At 36.7% G+C, this 6,450-nt stretch overlaps 1 long non-coding RNA gene across 1 annotated transcript; it reads left to right on the top strand.

Annotated features, from left to right (window-relative positions):
• The first annotated feature begins 4,848 nt into the window (after nt 1-4,848).
• On the top strand, nt 4,849-5,861 carry LOC148587746 (uncharacterized). Its single transcript, XR_015911528.1, has 2 exons — nt 4,849-5,079; nt 5,522-5,861. It is a non-coding gene; the product is annotated as an uncharacterized LOC148587746 (long non-coding RNA).
• The last annotated feature ends 589 nt before the right edge of the window (nt 5,862-6,450 follow it).

Genomic DNA, 6,450 nt, shown 5'->3' with positions numbered 1-6,450 from the left:
AAATAATATTTTATTATTTTATTATTAGTGGATACGTTGCTTGTTGTAGACTCTTGAAATTGGATAGCCAAAATTGTATAATTTTGGAATCTTGGATTTTCCTAGAATTTCAATGAATCGGGATCCCATTTTAAGTGTTACCCGTAGCATTTTGTTAGTGGGTTGAATTTGGTAATTAATACCATTTTGTGACGAACTTGATCACCCTTTTGTTTATTTATAATTCTTGATTCTTGAGCTTCATTGTCTTTTAGAAGAACTTGATCACCCTTTTGTTTATTTATAACTCTTGATTCTTAAGCTTCATTGTCTTTGAGAAGAACTTGTTCTTTTTTTACTAGTTTTTTTGTTAGGGTTTAGTGTTAGCAAAATGTAAAAAAATGTTAAGTAGAATGTTTAGGTTTAGGGTTGAGTCGGTCTAGATCTCAAGTGTGGTTTAAGAAAAGGCTGAAACCGAGGAAATCTCGGTTGTACCTCGTTGTAAAACCCTAGAGGTTTGATTGCAAGGACGGGTTCCAAGTTGTAGAGAAAGTTGTTTGTTGGGAACAAGGCAAAATTCATTCATTCATTACGAAAATGGTTAAAAAATAGTTAAAAAAAAAAAAAAAAAGAATTCTATCAGATTTGGTAGAACTTTGGTGAGAATTATCGTGGTTGGAAAATTTAAACTTGTTGTGATTGTTGCGAAAAATACCTATTCAGAGCATTACATTTTGGAAGATCAACATCGTTGAAGATAATCAGGTCCCAGGTGCTAGGGTTTAACTTCACATGTCAAGTTCTAATTGCAAATACTTTGGCATTTCTTACCAAACTTGATGAGGTGCCACCAATGTATTTCATGAATGAGTCTCGTTACATATTCTTCTGTTATTTTTCATCTTCCACTAATCTCTTTTGTAAATTTACTATTGAATTTGTAAGTCCTATAAATTGATTGGTGAATTCACTCGTCCACTGCATAGAAATGGCTGAAAAATAGGATGAATAATGATTTTTATAATATCTCTTCTTGAATTGAAATCCCTCTTCACAATCATGGCAATTCTCTTGGCCCTAAAATAGAGCAAGGCAGGGGTTGCTAGAGAGGGCCAATGAAGCTCTCCTGCCCGAGCCGGAGACCTCTCCTCCGAGCAATCATCCCTCCTGTCTGAGCAAGGTACGACCCTCCCAGGCATCTTGTACGGGCAGGGTCCTCTCACAGCCCTTATAATTGGGTAGTGGCCGCCCAAACACGGTTAAAAATCATACTTTGCCAAGTAACTAAATTCATGAACAGGTAAACATTTTAGACACTAGACATCTCTCAGCTGCTTCCTTCCATACGTTACTGTTGATAAAGCTACACCTGGTTACTTTAAAGTTGAGATAACTCTGTATACTTGAATGTTAAATCTGAGATGACCAAGTCCAACAGACTCCTCCTAACACCTGAAGCTTGACATTGGCTAAAAAGCTTGTTAAATGGTGTTTTTGTTCAAATAAAAAATAAATCTAATTATAGATAATTCAATATGAATGCTGTAAAGGTCATGTTAGTGGTTCTGATCATCAATACTCTCCATCTCCAAGGTCTCTCTCTAAAATGTGAAAATTCAGATTTCCCACTGCCATGACATCTCCCACGCATCTCAACCCCTTTGCTGCAGTATCTTTGACTCTGACAAGAGTCTTTGAAAAATCTGAGATTTCCCACTGCCAAGACCCTCTCAATCCCTCTCACGCACAATCTTTGACTATTGACTCTGTTTTTGTTAATGGTTGTACACATTCCACCAACTACTCGGCTATAAATTCCAGTTTGCAGGTAGTAGCATTTCCCATTAAGTTATACCTCAAGCTGTCCCCCAATACCTCTCATTTATGGTGGTTTTCTGCTGTTCCTCCCTTCTTTGTCCAGCATTCCATGGCATATCTCTATTTGCTTGTGGAAATGGAAAGGGAGAGTGTTGCAGGGCGTTTTGAGAATATGCAGTTTGGAAAGAATGACCCGTTTGAGGACTATTTCTTCCCAAAGCTGCTTGTCCTAGTGATTCCCCGCAGTTCCTTCCTAGCCCTTTTCCTGCATATATTATTCCATCCCGTCTCTTTCCTGCATTGTTCCATGCCATATTGCCATATCTGATATCTCTATTTCCTTGAGGAAATGGAAAGGGAGAGAGTGTTGTAGGGAGTTTTGAGAATAAGCACTTTGGGAAAGAATGACCCATTTGAGGAATATTCTTGCCAATGTCGCTCTTTCTACTGATTCCCTGCAGTTCCTCCCTATCCCTTCTCCTGCATTATTCGATTCCATATCACACTAGTCAGGTAAGTTTAGTTTTCCGTTTCAAGTTTTTGAGATTTATTTTTATTTTTTTGTTCGTTACCTTCTTAATATTTTCCTCCCCGATAATTGTTCTGCCTGATACTTTGCTAATTTCGAGTTTCTTAGGTTTTATAATATATTTTCACCAAGGTGTAACCTGTTTGGTCTTTAATGGCTGGGCAATAGTTTTTTTTTTTTTTAATATTCGATATTATATTAGGTTTGCCAATTTGGTTACCCCACAGTGAAATTTCCCTTTGTGCCCATGTTGTTTAACACCATCCTGTGGAAAGGTAGACCAAAAAATTGACAAAAAGGCGGACACTTTTATGAGGTTTACGAGGGTTCAAGTGTCATAGTTGGTAGTTCATAGGGAAAACATGTCAAGGCGCTGTAATTCATGGAGGCAAACGGTAATTACCCCTTTGCTTTATTTCTCTTTTTTTATGCTTCAACTTTTATTCCAATTTTCAACTTTATTTTTCATGTTCTTCTATCTTTGTTTTCGTTGGTAATCTCTCCTTCGCCGACATCAAATCTATGGGCCATCCTTCTTCCATAGTGTTGTGGGATTTTGTTTATGTTAAAGTCAATGCCTAACCAGAAAAGCAAAAGCTACAATATATGCTTTAAACTGATCAAATATTTATGTTTTTGTTTATGTTTCCTGCTACTGTTGATGATTTTCCAATGCTAGTTTTATATTCAAACCTTTTCTATTTTCTAATCAAGAAACCTGTAAAGAACACATGTATGAGAATGTGGATGGGAGCCTAGGCTCGAGTTTGCACTGGATTGGACACTGTTTTCTGGCAATGGTGGGACAATGAAGCTTTTCTAAGAATAAAAATAAATAATAATAATAATAATAGGGAGCCCCTACTATGCGGTCATGCTGCAAAAAGGGTCTTTTGCAGCATCCAACCACAAGGTGACACATCATCAAGCTTATTTTGACAAAATGAAATCAAAATACCAGGCAATAACAAAGAACCAAACCACCTACACCAGCGACAGCGAAATCACCGGCGATAGCGAACCAACCGGCGACAGCAGACCCAGCCGCGGGTCTGGCGTGACCCAGCAGCTGGGTCTATCGTGACCCACGGCTTGGTCTAGCCGTGACCCAGCCGTGGGTCACCTCTCCGACGACTTTGGGTCACCTTTTCTGGCGAATTTTCTACCAAACAAAACCTCAAAAATTGATTCTAATGCCTCAAAAATCGATTCTAATGTCCCAAAATTCAATTTTGGATTCAAAACTAAAACCTAGAGGGGAAGGTTAACCCTTTTTGGGATTTTATCACCCTAAAATCGGAGCCATGCTATCACTAACGGTGTTGGAGCCATGTGAAAAACCAAAGAAAAAATCAGACCCAAACTAGAGCAAGACTCATCAGAAAAAACCAAAAAATCAGACCCACCGGAGCAAGACCCACACAGCCAGCATCTGAGCAGATCCACGGTCGGCGAGACCCAGCCGTGGATCTCGTTGGCTGGCCAGATCCAGGCCGGCCGTGGGTCTAGACCCACGGTCTTCTTCTCTCTTCTTTTCTCTTTTCTTTCTTCTTTAGTTGAAAATCAGGTGCATTAGGGTGTAGGTTTTTTTTGTTGCATTTTTTTTCCTTTATGTGAGGTATCCTTCTTTTATTGAGTGCTGCAAAACCTCATTTTGCAGCATGACCGCATAGGAGGGTTTTTCATAATAATAATAATAAAAACAAATTGTGTATTTCGAAGCATATAAATATTAAATAGTTAATACTTAGTAAAATAAGGCTAAGCATGGCTATTATAGACTATAATGGAGTACATAAATTCCGAGGCAATAATGAACTTTTTTGGGTAAATGGGCAAGTTGTTGGAATTTGATTTTTTTTTTTTTTTTAATCCAATAAGAAGAAAAGTGTTACATATGGGTTTTTTATATTCTAATCAAATGAAAGAAATAATAGGTGACCAAGTGAGAATACTTCCAAATACAAGGTTGAAGGTGGTTTACCAAACTAAAGAATGTGCATTATAATTTGCACTCTTATAAACTTTGTAAGCTTTCCAACTATACAAAGAAAGCAAGATAACAATAATATTCAAAATAATTGACGCAAAATTATAACCTTTGAAAAGAGACAGTTGCTTAATGGCAAAGAATAATGTTGAAATGGAGAGGAAGCTTTTCTTAATGCACAAATTTTACTGATGTTATTTGGTGAATTTGTTATGTATTTTTTTTAAAAAAAAAAAAATTAAATAATATACCATAATTGATCATTAATTAACTTTTCTCTCTCAAATTTTTCTTGTTCTTTTATTTTCTATTAGTAAAACAATGAAAATATTAATAAACTATTTAAAACTATTTTTTATCAATAGAAAATATTTTTCAAAATACATCGACAAACAAATCCTTCATACTTTTGAGAGAGATTTGAAACCCATGGGCCATAATGATTTAAGCGGTCTTTCTAAACATTAATAATACTAAAATGAGGAATGCTACCACAGGGTATATTATCTGAGGGTAATATATGTAAAAAAATAGAAAGTAATTGTAACTTTATTTTACTAAAATATATTGACCACATCAGATAGAAAGAAAACAAGCAGGTCTCGTGAACGCTACGGCACGGAAAGAAAAAAGTAGCGTTGTTGCTACGCGTCTGCTTTTCCGTATAGGGAGCGGTTAGTCACCTTCCACCTAACCTTCCCCCGTATCGTATCGGGTAAGAAAATTAATAGTCAAGTGCCTCTTGTTCCACCAAATTTCTGTGGTACCTCTCTTTCTTTTCTCTATCCTCTCATAATTGTTAATGTCCAAAACAAGATTCAGCTCTCTTCGGATTCTCTTGTATAAAGAGTGATCAACATAATACAAGAGAGGAGAGGTGGAGGAAGGGCGAAAGAGAGAGTGAGCATCGGAAATTCTTCGGAGTGGGAGGACAGGAAAGATAGCTTTGTTGCCTCTTGCCTGTTGCTGCAAATATTCTTTCCTAGCCCTCCCATTCCATTGGTTTCCTGCTATATCTCCCTTTCGCTTGCTTTCCTGCTTTCGCCGACGTCGATCTGTTCAATATATGTTTTCTCTGTTTTATGTTTCCATTTTACACTTGCCTGATTCTCGATTTTATCAATTTTGTGTTTTTTTTTTTGTGATAATCAATATATATATAAAAAAAAAAACCGTTTAAATTGACGTTGTTTGCATGTATTCAGAAAGAGGAAGAAGATGAGTGAACGCCTGACGTCGGAGGAAGAAGCAAGGCCTGGGAAAGCGTGAGGCTCGATGGTCTTTCGCCTGAAGAGATGCCAATCTGAAGGCTACGTGGCGTGATCCTGATTAATGGCGGAGGATTTGATGGAGCTGCGTTTTAGTTTGTGGTCGCGTGCGTTTTGTCGCAACTCTGGACGATTAGGTAGTTTAGTCAAAAGCAACTGAATGGGCTGAGTTGTAAACATGGGATATTATGGGCTGTTATAAATAAGTTTATTAGATTGTATAGAAGATAATTACTAGATTGTATTCATTTCAATACATTTTATTGAATTCATTTCATCTTTATTATTAAAAAATAATTTTCATGATAAATATAAACCCAAAAATTGAAGCACGTCACAAGTGATTCTATCACGGCATAAGGTACTAGATTTTCTCAACTCGCTGATTTTAGTAAAGACAATCCTAAGAATACCATAAGAAAGTTTTGGACAATTTCCAGCACCAAATGAACCAATTTGCACAAGTACTAAAAACAGTACCTTGCATAGTAAATGAAAATTCACCCAACATATTATGGAGGAGAACTTTTGAAAAATGAAATGGAGAGGATAGGGGCTTATGCAATTCATGGAATCCATGGCATTTGCGGGGTTGTAAACTGATCTAGTTTAAACTTTTTTCTTATTCAATTAAAAAAAAAAAAAACTAAGGCTTTTATATATACCCATCTTTTTACTCTTTTCTTTTTCGATTAAAAGAAAAACCCATCTTGTTTAGCTCAAAACTTGTTGGTCCAGCCCAATACGCCTAATTTGGTAGAACGGACCCGAACACGAGTGAGACGACAACGAATCCAAGCTTCCGGACCCAAAAAGAGGAAGAAAAAGAAAAAGACAAAAAAACCCAAGCGAATGTTCAAGATCTT

Source organism: Corylus avellana, chromosome 2, assembly GCF_965113065.1.
Source record: "Corylus avellana chromosome 2, dhCorAvel1.hap1.2, whole genome shotgun sequence".
NCBI classification, from domain to species: domain Eukaryota; kingdom Viridiplantae; phylum Streptophyta; class Magnoliopsida; order Fagales; family Betulaceae; genus Corylus; species Corylus avellana.
This window is presented reverse-complemented; position numbering and strand designations above follow the sequence as displayed.